Raw genomic sequence first — 20,796 nt, forward strand, 5'->3', positions numbered from 1 at the left:
CAGCCAGTTTTTTTTCCCAGTGAAGAGTTCACCTGTGCAAGCCATGAGCAGCCAGTTTCTCCAGGAAAATGCCAAAGTCCAAACACAGCTGTGCTTATTTCAGGCCTCACACACTCAAATGCCCCTGGATGTGCTGTTGTGTGTATGTGAGAGCTGTTAGATGGACGCACTCATTGGCTCATACTGTGCAATCAGATGCATGTGGGAAGCTTACATAGGCCCCTCTTTTACAAACATATGCACAACTGAATAATTTCACCGGTGTAAAGAGGCCTGTTAGGCAGGAAAGCACTAGAGGTTTTTTATTTTTTTAACTTGGGGCAGATTTGATTTGAAAGACAGACTGAGGGGAGTCCCTCCTTTGTCTTGGGCACAATCTGAATAAGATATTTTGCTGTTATTTAATACTATGGCAACAATGAAGTGAAACAGGAGAGTTTAATACATGCAGAGACCTGTATATATAAATAATGTGTTAGATTCAGAGATATGTGTAGATGGAACTAAGAGGTATGGTCATAAAAATGAAATTACTCACCAGTGTAAAACCTGGAATGAAGAAAATATTTGGAGATTAATGCAAATTTAATCAAATCATCACTTTATGCTCTCTTGAAATGCTGCATCCTTGCTAGAACCCCCCTAAGGCGCAAACTGTCATATATCATTTCATATAGGCAAGACAGATGACGGTATCTCCAGATACTGGGTTTCTGTAGGGGTTCTGCCCTTCCTTATCTCTATCTCTTTACTTGTATGTTGTTTTATTATGGTTAATTACACCACAAGAGATTGAAAGTGGATTTTTTTCCTAAATCTTTTTATCTGTCCCCAAGGCTGCTGCTAGCCCATTTAAGATTTTGTTTGTTTCCCTTTCAATGGGTGACTGCAAATTGAGAAGTTCTTCCTAAGTGGTCCCTTTGAAAAATGCTGATGTGATTCTTGCCCTACCCATGTTCCAGCCGTGAAAAGCTTACTGCTGCTTGTGGAATGACCCTACAGGCACTGTGCCAGTGAGAGTCCATTCTATACATTGAGATGGAAATTAGAGTTTAAGATGGGTATATCAGGCATCTGTGAGACTGAGTTTATAATTTCAGATTGGAGTGCTCTGCCTTTATGTTGATGATCTGTTAATTTAAAAACCTTTATACCCATGAAGACACAGCACTCTGGACTCGGTCCCCCATTTATTTGCAGGTAGATTTCCATACTCAAAGCAGGGACATGGGCTTTTTCACTGCCTTGCCTTGCCACTGTACTTTGTCCTTGACCTGGAGGCATCACAGGAGAGGGGGAAGAGCAGATTGTGAGTCAGGCACCAGGAACCAGCTGTGTTCCACTGAAATACTGGGGGTTTGCTCAGAGTGAAAAGTATCAGGTGCTAGGCTTGGAGACTTTGCTCTGGTTGCATCTTCCCCTGTGTCTCACTCCATTGTCAGTTCTCAATGTTGCACGACCAGGGCTGTGGCTGGCAGCTGGAAGGGCTCAGTGTTGGACCATACATCCCTGCTCCAACCTGTGTGTGTTTCTGAGCTGCTGTGTCTTGTGAGGATCTGCTGCCATGGGAGCTGCATTCAGCTGCCATGGATTTTACCTTCCTTCACATGTAAAATGGCTGCAGCAGCAGTGGTGGTATGAAAGGCTGGAATGAAAACACAGCTTGGCCAAATTTCAGTACTTTTACATAGAAGTGGTGCTAGGATGTATTTGCAAGTTCCAAGGGTGTGTGGTTAGTGGGTGTGGGTCTCAGGGGAGGGTTTCAATACCGAGTTTTTCCAAGGGAAGGTCTCTGGCTAGCATGCAATTTACATTGTATCTCCATTCATTCATAGAAATCACTGATTATCTCTGGTTGAAACGTTCTCAAACCAGCCCTGAGGCAATAGACTGAGATGCTGAATTTCAACACAAATAGTCTAAATTCAATTGAGTATAAGTCCTCTACTGGGAAGTGTTGAGTAAGTTTAATTACAAGCCACTGCAGTGATGATAATAAGCATGTCTACCAGTGCCTATGGTACTCTCATTCTTGGTGTAAATAAATTAGTCAGATCAAGCATTAGGAAAACCCATGTACTGTAAAGATGATGGATTGTTGGAAGAGGCTGCAGAGGAAAAGCTGTGGAGTTTTCCTCACTGGAAGTTATTGAGAGCATAGTGGAGAAGTACCTGCTAGTGCATGACCTGAATGCACTCACACTTAATTCAGGTAGAGGCATGGGGAAGAAATACAGTACAGGAGTGTTTGAGATCTCTTTCAGCCTGGGGTGGGAGGATAACACATTCATGAGTTAACCATTTCACTTAATTTTGGTATGTGTCTCTCTCTTCTCTGCTGAATGTGGCCTTAAGTGGTAATTTGCTATCTTTTGCAGCCTCTTATCAAAAATACACCATAGCTGCAGTTAATTATGCTGCAAGAATGTATCAAGACTCAGTGCAGTGCCATTGCATAAATGTTACAGTGTTGCTCCAAATTCTGCTCCAGGTAATGAATTGCAAATTTTGAAAACCTTGAACTTGGAATTCTCCCCTTTCCTTCCAGTATTATCATTTGCACTTGAGCCTTCCACATGCAGCTGTAGCCAGACTTGGGGAGGAGAGTAATGCAGCCTTGCCCCAGGTGCATCCCTATAAGGTGCTTCAGTGGTAGAAAAAAGTTACAAGGGTAGTTTGAATAGTTGTTTAGCGACCAAAATTGTGACTGCTTACTTCTTGAAAAAGGATGTATATGAGTGGAATGGAAAGGAGCTTCAGTGGCTATTTGGTCTTGCTGCTTGGAGCTCTCTGGCTTCACTGTCTACCCTAAGAGCATAGGAATACCAGGCTCCTGCTGAGAGAGGCTGCTGCTTTGAGTCACTCTTGGCAGGAGCCTCTCCCCTTCAACTGAAAACAGAGACTAATTTCCTGATTTAGGAGACACAATTTCTTATGAGAAGTTGAGCAATGTAAATACCAGCAACAAAGATCCTCCTGAAAGAGGAGAGCGCTGCTGGAATATCTGTCTACTGGATGTACATTCCCTGGAATCTGCTGTAGGTGGGACATGACTTGTGGCAAGCAAAAAGCTGCTGTAGTTACTGTGGGGTTGGATTTGCTGTTACTTATTATCCAAAATAGACTCCTGTGTTCTGGTGTATAACTTATTATCTATATTTTGTATAGCTGTTACTATCAGTTTCTGTTTATTAGTACTGCTTATCTTTCCAAGGTCCTTTAGCAGATGTCTGCTTGGAAAGCCTGGGTGTCATTTTTGTTGATATTGTGATCTCTCTGCAGGCCAGAACAATAGTCTTTTTTACTCCCCATCTCCTCTGCTGCTGGAGCTGAATGTCAGGGATTTGCAGAGCAAAGAGTCAGAGAAGAAAATAGGGCAGGATTTGGGCTCCTGCTTGTTTTCCATCAGTTGTAATGCTATTCCTTCAGGTATAAGGTGCATCCTGAGTCTCTCTGTTCCACCTACAAATAGTTTGCACTCTTTTTCCAGTTTAAGGGTTTTTCTCTTTCCTGGGTGAGATCAGAAACCCAATGTGTTCATGCATTGTCCAACAGGAAGAGTGAAAGTCCACACCCTGCATGTTTGTACAGTTAAACGTGGACTGGAAAACAGATATGCAGATGGTTTGGGGTTTTATTTTTATCTTCCAGTCCCATGTTATATCCACAAGACCACCAGATTTTTGTGACAAGGTGATTCATGATCAAAGGAATATTCATCAGTGGTGACTGGGAATATTCATCAGCATCAGTGGTGACTGGTAGAGAGCTGACCCATCCCAAGTGTCCTTACACTTTAAACTGTTCTGGAGCAAACTATGAAGTGCTCAGAATGGACATCTGAGAGAAGCAGAAGTGAGGGAGATTTTTTTCCCTTGTATTAGAAAGTTAAAAGCAAAATGTTTGGTTTCATTTTTCTACTCCATGCAGTTTCTGGAAACATCAGTACTATAATGCTGGTGAGAAATCTGGGGAGTGTTGCAGGAGTTAATTCAAATCCTTACTTTTGTATTGCACAGTAATTGGTTCATAATAGATATATTTAGGACAATATGTGCAAAAATATTGCTTTCCTGCAAAGTGATGGTGTTCCACACCTCAGTGTCCTCCAAAAGCTTTTGTGGCCTTGTTCTTCTCTCAGAGATTTTAGGGAACTGTGTTGGGAATGGGTAAGTGGCTGCTTAGGGCAGGCTGTTGTTTGATGTGAGGACAGCAGAAGTATCAACTCCAGGATGGGTTGTTACCATGCCTAGTGCCCATCTCAGATGTTTGAAACTGATTTGGTATGTTCACCATAAACACAACAGTCTGACATTGTTCAACCTGCTTGTGTGTGTCATTTAAATTGTGCAAAGGAGAGGACACAGGAATTCTATTCCTTGCTTACCTAAAGACACTGAATCCATGTTGTACACAAGGTGGAAATCCACTTTTTCATTTTCTCTGGTGTAACATTATTTCTAAAGATAGGACACACCTAATACATGAGTCAGTTTCCTACATGCCATTAGTCTCATACATGCCATAGTAGAAGGCCACCTCTTTGTGGTTACCAGGAAGGAACAGATGTTTTTATCACCTTTGGTCACTGTGAGTAGTGCCTTACTCATGATAACCACCCATGGGGATCAGCCAGGCTATTTGTGCACTGCAGTGTTATTCACTGTGTGGGAGATTGTCAGAGGCTGGTCTCTATTAAAAAACCAAACAGTTTTCTCTTGCATTAGAATGTTTCCAATGGGATCACCTCATTTACTCAGGGAAAATTTCTAAAAATGATTCCCTGCTGAAATTAATTGTGATTTCGGTGGAGCACTTGTAGCAATTTAGAAACAGTTCTACCATAAACTCATATGCATGGACTCAGGGTGCCCTGGGAGAGGAAACTGGGTAGATTTGACAGTGCCGTGTGATTCCAGCTTTCACCAAGGCAGGATCTAAACCCTATTGCTTTGGGAAGACATTGGTATATTCATTGTGACGTTTTTCTGCTTCTGTTGAAATGTTGTACCTACCTTGCATTTGGTAAAGAGATAAATGCTACGTGCCAATCTGTCTCTCTTTGGGAAAAGCTCCATTTATAATTACTGTTTTATTTGCTTTGATGGAGATGCCTGGGCATGTTAAGTCCTGCAGTGTTTGACTGAGCTGAGTGGTCTGATTGAGGAAGGTTGCTGTGAAATTTTCTTCTGCTTTGGTAAAAGTCTGTTTGGTACACAGAGTTGGTGAGATGCCAGAGACATGTTTTTCTGAAGCCTAAGCTCTGTTTTGTGTGAATGTCATGTAAGGACTGTGAGATGAGTTCAAGGAAGAAGAGGTGAGCTCTTTTCTCCTGATGGAAATCCTTGGAAAGAATTTAAGACCAGGACAGGTAAAGGGAGTGGTATTCTTCAACTGAGTGTTCCAAGTGAGGGGTAGAACTGAGTGGATGTTGAATGAGTGTTAGGGACTGAATGTGTCTCACCATGTACATGTGCATTCAGTCTTGCAGGTTGCCTTTGATGCAGAATTGTTAATTATCTTTTTTAACTTACAATTGAAAAACAAAAAACAGCTGGGGGATTTTTTCTCCCCTGTGTGGGTGTTGTTTCCTCAGTCCTGGCTGCTCTGGGTGGCATTGTTCATTGCCAAGGTTTAAGTGTAGTTTAAGGTCAATAGTTGGGGCTAGGGGTTAGGATTAAGGGTTGTGTTAGGCTTAGTCAGGGTTAGGTTTAGAGTTAGGGTTCACAAGCTTAATTATGTCTCTCCACACACTATAAGCTCATCTTCACTATTATCTTGCTGATTAAATTGCAGTGATCTGTTTTGTTTATAAGCAAAAAAAATGATATATAATAGTTGAGAGGCAGTAATTGGAATTTTCCAGTGCTTTTTCAGTGGGGAACTGTAGCACTAAGCTTTCTCAGTCTTGAACTCTCTCTTTTGTTAAAGGTAATGTATCTAAATAGATGTTTCTTTTTCCCTGTGAATGTTTTTTTAAATGGAAATTTTCCACTCATTGTCCATTAATATAATTTGGCACAAAGATAGACTAATTGCATGGGCGGGCACAGTGATAGAGATATAAATCTCTTCCAGTGACAGTGTCTTGAAATAGCAATCAGTCAAGATATCATCACTGCAGTGTTATATTGCAGATAGATTTTGCTGCCTTTCTGTGAGGGTGAGTGTTGTATTGAACCCATACATGTGTGTGTATGTACATGTGTGTACTGTGTGTGCAGCTGTGGATATTTAATGCTGTTGGATCCTTCTTTCCCTGAACTATTCACATGTGATGGATGGTACAATGTAGAGATTTAAGCAAAAAACAACCTCTGCCTTCTTTTTTATCCAACTTCACCCACACTGTAACACTCTGTGCTGTCAGTGTCTGCTGTTACCCACAGTGCTCAGGAGGGAGATGTGACCCTCCTAGGTCATGTTGAGCTATCCCAGGCCCATCTAACATCCCTGGAAATCCTGGAGTTGACCAGCTTTGAACTCAATATTTGAAGCCAGATTTCAAGGGATTAAATGTACACTTGGCTTGTTAATTTTTTTTCACCATCAGGTCCTCCTTCTTGCCTGTCCCCACAGGGAAGCACTTTGGTTGTCTCTCCTAAGCTGAATAATGGCAGTCTGTCACCTCAGTCTTGCTGGAAAAGCTGTAAAATGCCAGACCAGAAGTAGCAGGCTTGAGGTCTTGTATTCTGCTTGTTGTGGTCAACTGCTGTTCAGTGCAGGGAGCTGCAGAGAAAGGTCATTTGTGTGGCCATTCCTCTACTGCCGTGTTCCAGATATGGGATCACAGCTGAAAGTCTGTTTTTATCTGTTTTTCTATTACTAGTGTATTCACTCTGTTTAATACAAGCAAAAATATTCCAGAAACTAACCTGGCTCTGACATGTTAGTCTTGGTTCCCTGTCCTCTTGTGCTGATCTCTACTGCTGCTACTGAACCACCAGTGGGACAAGTCTGGAGACTCAGCATCAGGGAATCTCTGACTCACTGATGACACAGCTGCAGAAATGGATTTTCTTGGCAGAAGAGACTAAAACAGGCGTGGTTTCAGAGAAAAAAAAATCCTTTGGCAGCCACTTTATGTTGCCATTTTCAAAATGGCATGTTCTGTCAGAAATGCTGCTTCCAGCCCTTCTTGCTTGCTTTGGATTTAGAAACACACTCTTTGATGGGGAAAGCAGACTGGGGGCCAGAAGTCCTTCCTTTGAGTGTCCACCCTTCAAGGCAAAGGCTATTTTCTAGATCACAGCACTCAAGTCTGACTGTCTTTATCAGAGTTAGCTGCTGCCTGTCCTCCTGTGCCTCCAGTACGTACAGCACCTCCTGGGTGGAGTGCAGGCACTGGCTGTACTGCTGGGTCGTGAGTTGTTCCCTCCTTGCTGTGCAGCTGCTGTGCAGCACGGTTTAAACCAGAAGCCAATGCAACACATGATACCCAGCTATCTGTGGCATGAAATCGTGTGTTACCACTTCAAAGGCAGCCCAGAGCCTTGTGGTTGTCCTCTCAAACAGACCCTGCTCTCTGCTAAGCATTAAAGGACATCGTGTAAATAGCCTCACTTGCATCAAAGTCAGGTCACCAGCTGTGGATCTGGCTTCATGTGTCTGGTGTGTTCTTTACCAGCAGAGATAATGGTATTTAAAGTGACTTTTACTGAGGTTTTTGACTCTTTGGTGTTTTTTACTGCATCTGGCTGCATTACTGGCTTTCTTAGCATTCCCATAGCATCTTTTTATTTTTGGGAACTGTTGTAAAAGCAGAATTTTGTACAGCTGAAAGCATTAAAGCCAAAGGGTTCATGAAGAGGGAGCAGAGCAGGCTGTTTCTGACACTGGTTGCTCATAACTGGATTCAAAGGAAGCTGACACATCAGTCACCTCATATGCAGTCCCATGGTTCTACCTTAATTTTAAGCTAGAGTACACAATGTTTGTGTAAAAGGCCATAATGAAAACAAGAGTGTTGGAAGAAATAAGGTAATTTACTTTTTAATGGGTGTTCCTTCCTTCCTGGTTTATGTAGCTCCAGACAATAGACTCATCTTTGAGTAGTTGCAGTTAATGTAAATTAAGCCTAATGAGCAGTTTAGTGTAAGTGCCCCATACATTCAATTTACCAGCACAGACTGCAGAAAAAAATGACCACTGAACAAGTTACTGGCATAGTCTGAAGTATGTGGGTCTTACTGCATAAAGTAATATCAAAGTCATGTTAGGAGGCACCAAAATTTCCTCAGATTACCTAATTCTCTGACACAAAAACACAAGCTTTTGAACATTTTGAAATCTGGGTTTCTGAAGGTTTGGTTAAATTTGCCTTTTGCCGGAATTTTTAAAATCTGAATAACTCTTAGCAAGAAAAGACTTTTTTGTGCCACTTCATCCTCAATGGCTGTGTTTCTTATCAGAGATTGTCTGCCATGTGCTAATAGAAAGAAATACTTAGGACAAAACATGTTGGCACCAAGCACTAAGTGGGGCTATGAAAATGTGTGACTCTGAAATTGGACCAGAGATGTGGTTGCAGCTACAACTTTTGCAGATGAGTGATTTGATTTGGAAAAAAATCCCCAAAGGTTGGGGGATGACATGCTGGTTCATGGAAGCAAGCTGCCACTGCTGAGAAGTCAAGTTCATGATTTAACAAACAACACTCTTTAATTTTCCCTTTTTAATTGCAGAAGTCAGAGTTCATCTCCTGCATGTTGGGCCACGAGGAAGAACAACTTCCTCGTCATCCCTTATGCTGGCTTTTTCTCACTGTATGTATGAAACTAAGGGGTGATTTTTTTCTACCAATTTTAGTAACTAAAGTCACAACAAACAATTCAGGATTGCACATAATCACGATGGCTCAGGCTGTTTAGAAAGTTTGCTTTGCTGTGTAGCAGCCAGCACATGTTTTTCCATATGGAATTTTTCAGTCTCTGGTGCTCTGTAGCTGCTGGAAGCAGAGGACACTTGGGTAGGTGAGGAGCACCCTTGTCCTGCCTTCACTCTGTACTGGGACAACTGGGCTCCAAGACTGGTCCCAGCAGCCTTTGTTCTGATTTTCAACAGACAGAGCACCTGGTTTGCCTGGAGCATTGGCCTGTTTGCCCATGGCTTGCTGAACTCACTCAGCCTTGGCCTTTTCCCTCCAGTTCTCAACTGGGCAGCTCTTGAGGCTGCCGGTCCCCCTTGTCTCTGACCTTCTGGAAGCAGCAAGACAAACTCTCTCCTGTTCTTCTCCTCTGCACATTTGCAGTCTGCCTTCAAGAAAAGGACTTCTCTTTGCAGCTTTTGTTTATTAAACTGAGAAAAAGAACAATGCCCTGAACTCAAAGCCCTGATGTTTATTGGCAGTGTGGCAGCGATTCAGGCAAGCACAAATCCTGTCACCACCTTACTGTGTCATTTGGGACTATTATTACAATAGTGCACATTTCACACAGCAGTGTTTCCTCAGTGTCCTGGCCCTGGAAAACCTCCTGTTACTGGATACTCACCAAGTTGTTAATGGAAAGTTTGGAAGCAGATGTGGCAAGATTTATAAACACATATTAGCTATCTTCTTGCTTCTTCCTGAATCACAGGACCTAATCATAGATTTGGAGAAGGGTTTACATTTTCTCTTAACTAGGGTTCAAAGCCCAGACCTACCCATATTTATTTCTCATACTGTGTTCCCAGAAACAGGCCCAGAGAATATAACAAAAGTATTCCCAAGACTAGCCTGCTAGCCAGAAACATCCTGAGTAATCTGCCTAGAGGGATGGGTGCTGAACATACTCTTGCTGCTGTTGGTGGCTCCTCCTTCCTGCAATTTGAGGCTTCTTTATTAGTTTCTAACAGCTTTTATTTTCTGATGCTTTTCTGCCCAGCTTTCCTTACACATTTCTTTGATACCGGGGAACCTGGGTTCTTTGAACTGCAAGGCAAACTGGCTGTAATTTGTTCAACTGTCTCTGTGTAAATGTCCAAAATGATACCTCTTTAATCTGATCCTGTAATGCCTTGCATTTTTTTCATTCTTCTACCTACTAAAATATTACAGTATTTTACTGGTCAGGTACAGTGGAGCCCCTGTGAAGGCAGGTAGATACAGCTCTTCTGAAAATCAGCTCTGTAGCTACACAGCATCACATTCATTGATGGTGGTAGCAGCAGGAAAGATCTGTGTTGGTTAATAGATGTTAATGCTAGAAATTGGCCAAGTTCTGAATTTGTGTTCTTTCAGGAGACTGCCAGCATAGAAAAGCCTGCAGACCAGGCTGTGGGATCAGTGCTAAATCTATTATTCTTCAGGAATTCAAGTGCTGTGATTTAGTAAAGTTACTTTCTTTAGCATGAGCAATGAGTTGCTGTCAGTGGCAGCACTGCTGGGGAAAAGCAGCATCCTGTCAAAGCTGTCCTTTGCATAAAGCAGTGAGAATGCCTCAGTATGATCAGTAACCCTCTTTCTATGGCACTGTTCGTTTGCAGACAGAAAAGATTGATTTAGGCAAAAGATTCTTTTTAGAAGGTAGAACTGGCAGAACTTTATTTGTTTCCAATGGCCTCTGTTTTATATTAAATGTTGCCTTGGCATATATGAATGTCAAATTAAAACTGTAGCAGTCATTTTAAATATAGCCGAGGCTTGAGATGAGTGGAATTAAGGAAAAGGCAGGAAATTGGTTTAACTGCTGTATTGGTAAAGCCACTGGCACAACCTATAGAATTGGTTGAACTATGGAAATAAAGCATGTCTTTTCTGAAAAACTGAGATGTTAGTTTCTACACTTTTTTCTTTATATATATATATATATATATGTATGTATATATATATATATTTTAATATGGCAGTTTAGGGAGTTGGTAAAGACTTGGCCCTGTTCACAGAGCATCTTGGAAGCAATTTAAGATGAATTAATTCTGTTTGCTTAAAAAAGAGGTTTAGTTTGCAAATAGCATGAGAAGGTGTAGCAAGAAGAATGATGTAGGACTGTTTGAGAACAGTCTTACAGCAATTTAGAACCAAAAGGTTTTTTGTTATCAAAATTCTGGATATAAAATAGCTTAATCTGCTGCTTACCTAGAAATGAAGGACTTGCCTGTGTCATTCCAAAATGTGCAGTTGTGGAAATGAGTAGTTAATGGGGAGTCTGGAAGTGGTGAGAAATCATGGCCAGGCATACATCAGAAAGCAATTCTTCCTCCATCTCCTCCTCATTTTGCTTGATGGAAAAGCAGCACTGTAAGCCTGGTATGTTTATTTTCTGTCGCTCTGCAATCACAAAAAATGCAAAGCACAAATCTCTTTCCTGTCAATGATATTTCAAGAGGAATCCAGGTCTAAAATGAGAAAGAAAAACAGTTGTTTCTTATTTATTTGCTTTGTTTTGTTGTTTTCTTTTGAAGCTAGAAGTACACTGTGAAGATTGTACAATCAGGGAATGGCCTGGGAACCTCAGCTGTGCTAAGCCCTCCTTGCCAGAAGCACTGGAGTCCTGTCTCCTCACTGGGATGGCCAAAGGCTCCTGGGGCTGGAGGGCTGAGCAGGGTTGTAGGGAGTCTTCCTCAGCAATGCCTGTGTCCTGGTGCCTGGCCAGAAGTGGGTTAAGGGCTGCCTGCCTGCTCCATAATTCAGAGAGATTCCAAGGGAGAAATTGTGTCTTTTCTTGCAGGAAATCAGAAGCACAAAGGGAGATGCCTTTGCTACTTCAGCTGTAGAAAGAAGCTGTGTCTTAAGAAAATGTGCCTTTTCTTGCAGGAAATCAGAAGACACAAAGGGAGATGCCTTTGCTACTTCAGCTGTAGAAAGAAGCTGTGTCTTTTGTTACTTGAGCGTTGTCTTTGACTGAGTAAGAAATGCCCAGAGGAAAAGGGCCAGTGTAGACTTTGAGGCAGGAGCATGCTGAGATTTCCCCAGACAGGTTAACAAACTTTTCCAAAGTCATAGTGTCTTTGGAAGCAGCCTTGCTACTGGACCTGTGTGGGAGTTGAACCTACTCACATGATCCATGTGTCAGCTCAGTTGTTTTCTAGTTGTGAATTGATCAGGTCATCGATTTGTTGCAAGCATCAGAATTTGGAAGTATTTTAAGTGGGACAGTCTGTTCTAAGGTCTGGTTTTTGCATTAATTTAGTAATACAAAGCTGAGTGTGCTGCTTGGCCTTTCTCTAACAGCATTTAATAGTGATCTTTCTGAATGTTGTCCTCTTTTTTGAAGATCAAAGTGTTTTGCCTGCTTTTTAAGAAAGCAACCAATTCAGCCCGACTTACAGAAAAAAACACCTGGTAGTATAAGCTTGGGGACCCAGACATGCTTTTCCGTTTACAGGAACGATACAGTTACTTGGCAGAAATGGAGCATAAACAAAGAAAGAAACAGTGAGAACGTGATTACCAGGCACGTGGAAAATTACTTCCAAGCAAGTCTCTTTGAGATCAAGAAGTGTCAAGACAGATCCTGTCCACACTGACCCCAGGCAGGTCACCACTGACCCAAACCCAGCTGAGGGTATGAGCTGGCAAGAGGGCAAACACATACCAGTTTGCAGAAATTAGTTTTGCCATGATGTTCATCCTGAACTAGTGTAAGGAAGAGGTAGAACATCTTGGAAGCAGTTATAATAGCTTCCTTCTGGGAAGAAATTTGATGATTTGCCATTGTTTTTCTGTGGCTGAGATGGATGGTAGAGGTAGATGTGCCATTGTTCACAAATGATGCTGTGACAGTTCCCTCCTCTGGATTGTCATGCCTTGCCTGGAGCCAGCAAGTCTCAAGGCTGCCAAGGGCAGACCACAGTCTAAAACTGTTAGTGAGGAGCCACCAGGCTGCCGTGATACTTTGTGATTGATTGCAGAGCAGGGGTTGCTGCCTCTGCTTGTACCCATTCTAAAATCCTCCACTCTTTAAGAGGCAATGAGAAATGGTGAAATTGTGAACCGAGGGAAACATAGGGCTGCGGAGACCATCAAACCTTTTCCCTGGACAAAACTGTTCTTAGCACCTCTGTGTCTCATGTGCCCTGAAAAATCCCTTCTCTTCTCACAGCTAGAGCATCCTTCTCAGACAGAAGCCCTGCATCTATCCCCTCACGTCAGTGGGGATTTCAGGCCCTTCTCAGTGCTAGTTGCTTGTGAACCCTTCTCTTTAAATTCATCCCAGCTTTTATTTTTGGCTTGTAATACCCCGCCACAGAGGGCTCCTTTAAAAACTGCCTGAAAGCAAGAGAAACACTTTTGCCTGAAGAGTCCCTGAGACTCTGGGACATGCAGTAAAAAAATTTTATTTTCCACTCTCTGTTAATTACTTCCAGAATTTACTGCAGGGTTCCTCTGCCCTCTTAATTGAGGCTGGATATTTCTGGGGTACTGTGAACCCTGCATGTTTCCTCCCCTGCTTGGTAACCCCAGTTTCTGTGGGTGTCCTGGTTCTCCCAGCCCCTTGTGGGAGAGGGTCTGTGGACCCCTGGCCTTAGCATCACTCCTTGCCTGACACCCCACTGGGATTTATCACTTCCTCCAAGGTGGCAGCTTTAGAATCCTGGCAGTGTTTGTGCTGGCTGACACATGAGCAGTGCCTCCCACGAGGATTTCAATAGTCTCCTCCTGCTGCAGTGTCTCTGAGAGTTGAAGTATCTGATCCAATAAAAGATCATGTCTCAGCAGGTGCTGCGGCTTCAGCAAACAAAGGTCTGTCAAGTGTAGAAGGTGGTGTTTATGCATACATTTTAATCCTTGTTTGTTCAGTACTTTTAAGGTGCAAAATACCTCTAAAATGCTGGCTTCTCATTGTTACTATTAGCACTGCATCTTCATTTATTCATGACAAATTAGTGCAACAAGTGGTAGTTCTTCCAAAATTCTTTAGTCACACCATTCCAGATGTCTTGGAGGAATCTGCTCTGACACAAGTGTGCCCCAAGACCCCAGTGCATGCAGCAAGATGAGTTGGAAACCATGTTTCATTTAGAATTGGTATCATGGAAACATGTTGGAATGAGTCACACAGCTGGAACACTGCATTGGAGGGCTACAAACTTTTCAGAAGAGATAGACTGGGAAGGAGCAGAAGTGTTGCACTCCCTGTTGTGGAACGGGTGGATTGTGAAGGGCTGTCTCTGAGAAACAGCTCCAAACAGGTTGCGCTTGTGGGTGAAAGTCAAGGACCACACCAACAAAGGACACCTCGTGGGTGGGGTCTACTACAGGTGTCTGACCAGGGGGAACCTCTTGCTGGGGCCTCTTGGCTCAGCTGCAGGAAGCATTGTGGTCACCAGCTCTCATCCTTGTGGGGGATTTCAACCATCCAGATATCTGCTAGAAAAGCAATGCAGCTGGCTGTAGGCAATCCAGGAGACTCCTGGAGTGCATCAAGGGTAAATTTCAGATATAAGTGTTACCTAAACCAATGAGGGAAGATATGTTAGTGGACCTGGTGCTCACCAATGCAAATGAACTCACTCCAGGGGTTAAGATTGGAGGTGGCCTGGATTGGAGTGAGCGTGCCCTGTCTGGGTTTGTGATCTCAAGAAGCATGGGTGTGGCAAAGAGCAAAGTCAGGACCCTGAACTTTAAAACAGTGAACTTCCAGCTGTTTAAAGAATTAGTGGATGAGATTCTCTGGGAAACTCACTGCCCTGAGTTTATCCCAAATCCTGTCCTTAGCTGACCAGAGCTGGCAACTCTTTAAGGCCACTTTTCTTAGAGCACATGACCTCTCCCTCCCAATGTGTAAGAAATCAAGTAAGGCAGGGCAGAAACCAGCATGGCTGAGCAGGGACCTTCCTCTCAAGCTGATGAGCAAAAGGAAAATGCACAGCTAGTGGAACCAGCATCATATGACTGAGGGAGATACAGGGATACCATTTGGATGGGTTGGGATGGCATCAGGAAATGTAAGGCACAGATAAAATGGGACTTGGCAAGGGATGTGAAGAATAACTGGGAGGGATTCTGCGAGTACAGTGGTCAGAAAAGAAAGACCAAAGAGAGTGTACCATCCCCCCACCCCCTCCAATAAAGGAGAAGGAGAGATGGTGTCAAGGGACGGTATTCTTCCCTTCTTCTCTCATGAGACCCCACCTGGAGTGCTGCATCCAGCTCTGGGGCCCTCAACACAAGAAAGAGTGGATGTGTTGGAATGAGTCCAAAGGAGAGCCATGAACATGGTCAGAGGCATTGACCACCTCTCCTATGAGGACAGGCTGAAAGAGCTGGAGTTGTTCAGCCTGGAGAAGAGAAGGCTCCAGGGAGACTTCCTTGTGACCTTCCTGTACATAAACTGGGTTATAAAAAAGAGGGAGAGCAACTTTTTACATGGGTAGATACTAATGGGACAAGGGAGAATAGTTTTAAAGTGAAAGAGGGCAGATTTAGATCACACATTAGAAAGAAATTCTTTGCTGTGAGGATGATAAAGCAGTGGCATGGGCTGCCTGGAGAATCTGTGGATGCTCTATCCCTGGGAGTGTTCATGGCCAGGCTGGATGGGGCTCTAGGCAGCCTGACCTAGCAGAAGGTGTATCTGTGGGTTCAGAAGATGATCTTTAAGGTCCCTTCCAACGCAAGCCATTGTATGAATCTGATTCTATGAAGTCAGTGTAAAACTGTACAAAAAGATACTGACTGATACACTGCAGTGGGTGACACCAGCAGATAAAGATATTTTTGCAAAACTCTTTCTTCATGATGAGGGCCAGGGAGGAGCACATCCTGGAGAGAAGAGCAACACAAATAGCCTTGGGAGCAAGCTTTGGCTGAGGTGTGTGTTCTGTGTTTGTCTCTTAATTTAGCAGTATTGGGAAAACCCACAAAGGAAAAAATGTGGATATTTTCCAGATGCAGGGTGATTCAGGGCTGTAATTACAAATGCTCGCCTACTGAAATATTTGTACAATTGCCATGGGATACTGTAACTAGCAACATCCATTGGATTGTTTTTAAATCTAAAGCAGTAATACTGTGCTAGTGTACCTGAAGTCTGCACCAGTGCTTGGCAAACCTGCCTCTGCACGGCAGGTTTAGGTTCTGTACAGCTTAAGAAATGATGCTTTTACTGCTCAGCTGCATCAACTGAGAAATCTTTGTCAAACTCATTTGTATCCGAGTCCTGTGCAGAGTGCACTGACTGATTCCACAGTTGCAAGGATTTACTTTATTCCTTTCGGTTTCATTTCAGAAGAGAGTGAATTGGGGAGGGTTGTTTGTTTCGGTTTGGGGTTTTTTTTTTGCTTTTGATTACACCGGGATTCTGTGGGCTAAGAAACCACTAAAAAGGAACAGAATGAGGGTGAGAGATTATGCACGACAGGAATAGAGTCTGTTACAGAGTTGCAGATTGTTTATTGCTGCCGTGCTTTGATAAGTGACAGCAACTGGCTGTAATTCTGCCGGTGCTACAGCTGCTTTGATCAGCAGCGAAGCTGTTAACAGTGCCGACAATTAATTACTGTCGATGGGCATTGCAGCTTGAACTTCCCCTGCCGAACAGTGGCAGATCACACCCGGTCAGGGCTATTGTTTAAGGCTTTCTTTGGACATATCGCTGGGCTGAATCACGTTGTGCTTCTCCTCGGGATTTTCTTCCACAGTCACCGCGGTTAGAGCCGCCCTGGTTTTCTGAGCGAGAGCAGGGCTCGCAGGCAGGGTGCTGGCAGCGTGTGGGAGGTGTGTGTGAGAGCCATGTGCCCCCGGAGCACAGGCTGTGCGTGCCGGTGTCTTCTCTGCCTCCTGTGCTGATCTGCAGCCTGGAGGTGTGGAGCATCCTGGAGGGGACCAGAAAGGATCGTCCCCTGTGACAAACTGGGGAAGGGATGGTGACTCTGAATGCAGGTGTCGTGTGGGAGAGAAGAGTGATCGCCCTCTGAGGCTGTGAGCACTGCGGTGAGTGTCCTTTTCCCCTTCCCCAAGACTGATCCCAACATTCCTACTTTCTTAACACTCTCTAAAATCCTCTCTTTGTGTAGGCTCTTTCTTTATGCCTTTCTGTCTCTCTTTTTTTACCTGACCTCCTCTTCTCCCCCCGTCGCTTATTCTCCTCCTTTCAGTCTCTTCTTTGTTTCTATCCCATGCCTGAGAGGCTGGACAGTCTTAAGCAATTGCAGTGGGTTCTTTGAACATTTATAGCCTTGTGCTTTGGAAACCTTTTACTGGCAGGAATTTTATCTGATGGATTTAAAGGTATCTGAACACCCTATTTGCATTTCTGCCTGTCTGCTCAAAACCACACGGACACTCAGCTCCCTTGAGGCTTGAATTCTGATAGCAGCAGCTGTGGCAGTGGCATCCTGTGATTTGCTTCATCAGTTGACATTTTAAGGAATTTGGACTGATATAACAAGGTTGGCCATCTTACTGCCCTCTGCTGCTAAACAGCTTGGGTACCTTCTCACTGCATAAAGGGTAGGTATAACTGGCTTTATTAGTGAGAGCCCACATGAAAGTGTGCCCCCTCCATATGTTTTTGTTGCTGTTATTATTACTATCCAGCTGTCTGTATTGATTTGTGGTGTATTTTATTCAGCTAAACCCATGATCAGCCCAATCCTTCTCTGTGTCTAGATTGCTTGTAGAATTAGGAGTTTTAGCAGTGTTTTCAAGATCAGGAGGAAATCCTCTCAAAATTAGGTCTTGCCTATGTAAACAACTTGCACTACTTTTTAACTGCTGTTCTGTAATATCGGTACAACCCTCCCCTAGTGTGAATTCAGCTATGCCAGTATGAACATGCTTATACCAGTGTGGCTTGTTCCCCTGTGGGAAAGAAGAACCAGCTCTTCTGGTATACAGCACTTTTTTTTTGGCTCTGATTACATCCACACTTTTGTTGTATCATCAGAAATATAGCAGCAAATAATACTTGTAATTGAACAAGGGTGAACTGGTACAAAATCATGTATAGAACAAGTCTTGGTTTGCAGACTGCCTCAATAACTCTTTGACAAGAAGTGTTGAATATGCTGTGTATTTATAATCTTGTCTTTGTAACCAGAGGTACAGTGGAAAGACTTGGTGTTGCTGACATTATGTATTCACAGTTAAGAAACTAAGAACTGGCCAGTGTGTTGGCTATAAAGTCACGGCTGTGAGTCATGTGAGTCGTGGTTGTTGTTTATTTATAAATAAAGTACCTAAGATTTTAGTCACTTTCAGGCTGATTACTGACCATTGCTTTTATGTGCAGCCAATTGGCAGTGTAGTGGCAGAGATGTAAATTCCAGTAATGCTTGCTTAGAAATGCCTTTGAGCTGTCAGGGAAATAGAGAGGTATTTTAGCAATGTCACAAAAATGAGTCCTGAAAATCCACTTGCACCAGGGAAATGTGACTGCCTGGTGGGTCACTTATCTGTGGTCATCTACGTCAGTCATCAGTAGGGCAGGGCAGTCTAAAGACCAGCAGTACAGAGTGAAACTTTGGAAAATTCCAATCAGACACTATAATCCTAAACATCATGGTTTATCAGTGGGGTTAATCTAGATGATCAGTATGTGTCTTGTGGCAAGGAATGTGTAGGGAATACTCTTGGTGTTTACAGCCAAAGGAGAAATACGTTTGGTATAGAAATCACTTTATATTCAGAGTTTTTTGGGAAGGCAGTGCCACCAGCAGAAATGGTTTTTTGGGAAAGAACTGTCTTAATTGTACACGACTGATGACAGGTGTCTGGGAACATGGGACCTAACTAAAGCTTTTAGGTTCTCTTCTACCAGAGAAAATAAGCAGGGTAGGCTCCTTTTCTTCTGCAAGGTAAGAGGTTATTTTAAGGTATTTTAAGTTATTTCAAGGTGATAGTGACATAAAGGAATTGATGGAGGGGGGAGAAGCTGGTGCCATTAGGGGACTGCAAAGGTTTGTTAGAAGGAACATGCTTTGTTGTGCTGCTTGTTGGCACAGTTACTTTACAGGTTGTTGAGGGAAGTAAATTTTCACAGAACCTAATAGTTTCCTCCTATGAGTTAGTGTCACCTCTGTCTCATTTAATTCCCACCTTTGCTTGCTGTGAGTGCCATTTCCATGCTGCGTTTCTCAACTTCATTACCTCCAAACTGAGCGCTGCTTCAGGAGCAGCTTTCCAAACTGCAAGGGGCTTGTTTTGCAGAGTAAGGTGCAAATCTCCTGTGCTGTTTTTTCCCTGAGCTCACTGATTCCCCACGACTGCAGTGATGGTGGCAGAGGTGACTCCCGTGAGCAGGCTGGGTCTCTGCCTGCCGGCTGGGGCTGCAGCTGGGGCTGCTGGGGTGGCACAGGCTGACAGCAGGTGGTAAAACTGCTGTATGGTTGTCAAGAGCAAGCAGCTGACCTTGAGCAAATCTGCAGCTGGGTTGTAACCCAGCCAAGTGTCCAGCTTGCCCTGGTCTTTGCTGCCTCTTTCTAGGAGGAAAGTGATCTGTGGGAGTCCTTTTGCTGGGTTACATTACTTCTTTCCCTGAGCTACCTCATGGGTTTTGTCTGTTCTGTTTGCATCAGGTGGGAACTGCAAGCTGTCAACAGCTGTTCTTCCACCTTAAAGACTCCAACAACACTGGCAGTCCTGGAAGGAGAGCCAGAGATATCAGACAGGTTCTTGCCTGCATCTCTTGGCAGCATGGTTTGCAGTCAGGACAGTTTATGTGAGATTGACAGACAGAGGCAGTCTCAGCTTGGCCCCACTCCCACAGGAGTTTGCAGAATCAACTGCTGAGCAGCTTTGGAAAGCTCCCTTTTATTAGTCTGCTCGCCTCCACTTTTAACCAGATAGGAAATTGTTCATTATAAAAGGCCCAGTTTTCCTTACAGCGGTCTCATCACTGCTGTCTGAGGAGTGAAGCTGTTAATATCTGTGTTTACACATTTCTCTAAAGATGAAGAGATGAGTGCAGTGGAAGATTAGTTTTGCTGCAAAAGGCACTGAATGAGCTGACCTGATCAAGGGGAAGACATTAAAATGTTACGCTTTTTAGTTTTCTCTGCTTCACTCAGACATTAGCTGCTGTGGTCTGATGCTGTTTAGCAAATACATTCGGGTCCAAGTGCTGCTTGAGATGATAGAAACCCAATATGCTTTTAGAGGCAGAGGCAATTATTTGTTATGTGTTTGTACAGCTCCTAACACTGTGGGTTGCTGTGCCTCCTGATTGCTAATGGCTGAGCAATAGTGTTTGTTACTGGCAATTGGTAAAAGCAGCCTGTGTTTGTGCCCTGTAGGGGAATTTGGTACATGTGCACAGCCATGGGATGTTAAAGATATTGTACCTTTTAGAGGCACCACGAAGTCTGCACAGACCATCTAGCCTTCTGCCATTTTAAGTGCTTCCTTACTTCATTTAAGAGATATTTGTTTATTCTTTCCCCTGTTGCCCTCCCAAACTTTTCAAATCTTTCCCATCTGGGCTCTTTTGTTTATAAATTCTTCTGTGTTTGGAGCTTGTAGGCAGCAACCACTTTGAAGCCTGCTTTCCTAATACAAACCAAATAGCTGCCAGGAAGCATCGTGGGCTCTTGCTCTGCTCTGTCCTCTCTTTACAGCACTGCAGGTCTCTGAAATTGCCTCTGTTCTACCAGTTGGATGCTCAGCCATGCACTACCAGTCAGCATCAGCATCACCCTGCCTAGGAGGCCACAAAACTTCCCTGATTTACACACCCTGAGGATCTGACAGAGCACAGATATTTTCATTCATTTGGGTTTGTTTGTCTTGAGAAATCAGTGTGGCAGCTCCCTCCTGTTGCATGAGACCCACACAGCTGCAGCCTATCCCTTTTTTCCTGGTATGGAAAAGAAGAGCTGGTCAGCCCTGAGAGGGCCTGAAGTCTGGCCTCATAAAAACTGTCACCTTTTAGC

At 43.5% G+C, this 20,796-nt stretch overlaps 1 protein-coding gene across 11 annotated transcripts in view; it reads left to right on the forward strand.

Annotated features, from left to right (window-relative positions):
- The window catches only part of OSBPL5 (oxysterol binding protein like 5), a 173,664-nt gene that overhangs the window by 80,526 nt on the left and 72,342 nt on the right, over positions 1-20,796 (forward strand). Inside the window, exon 1 of one of the 11 annotated variants that reach the window (XM_039728269.1) lies at positions 16,277-16,858. The exons of the other annotated variants lie outside the window; for them this stretch is intronic. The gene's annotated coding sequence lies outside the window, so the exon portion shown is untranslated. Of the gene's footprint in view, positions 1-16,276; positions 16,859-20,796 lie in introns of those variants that run through there. 11 annotated transcript variants of the gene reach the window in all.

This window comes from Passer montanus, unplaced genomic scaffold (assembly GCF_014805655.1).
Source record: "Passer montanus isolate IOZ18808 unplaced genomic scaffold, ASM1480565v1 scaffold65, whole genome shotgun sequence".
Lineage (NCBI taxonomy): Eukaryota > Metazoa > Chordata > Aves > Passeriformes > Passeridae > Passer > Passer montanus.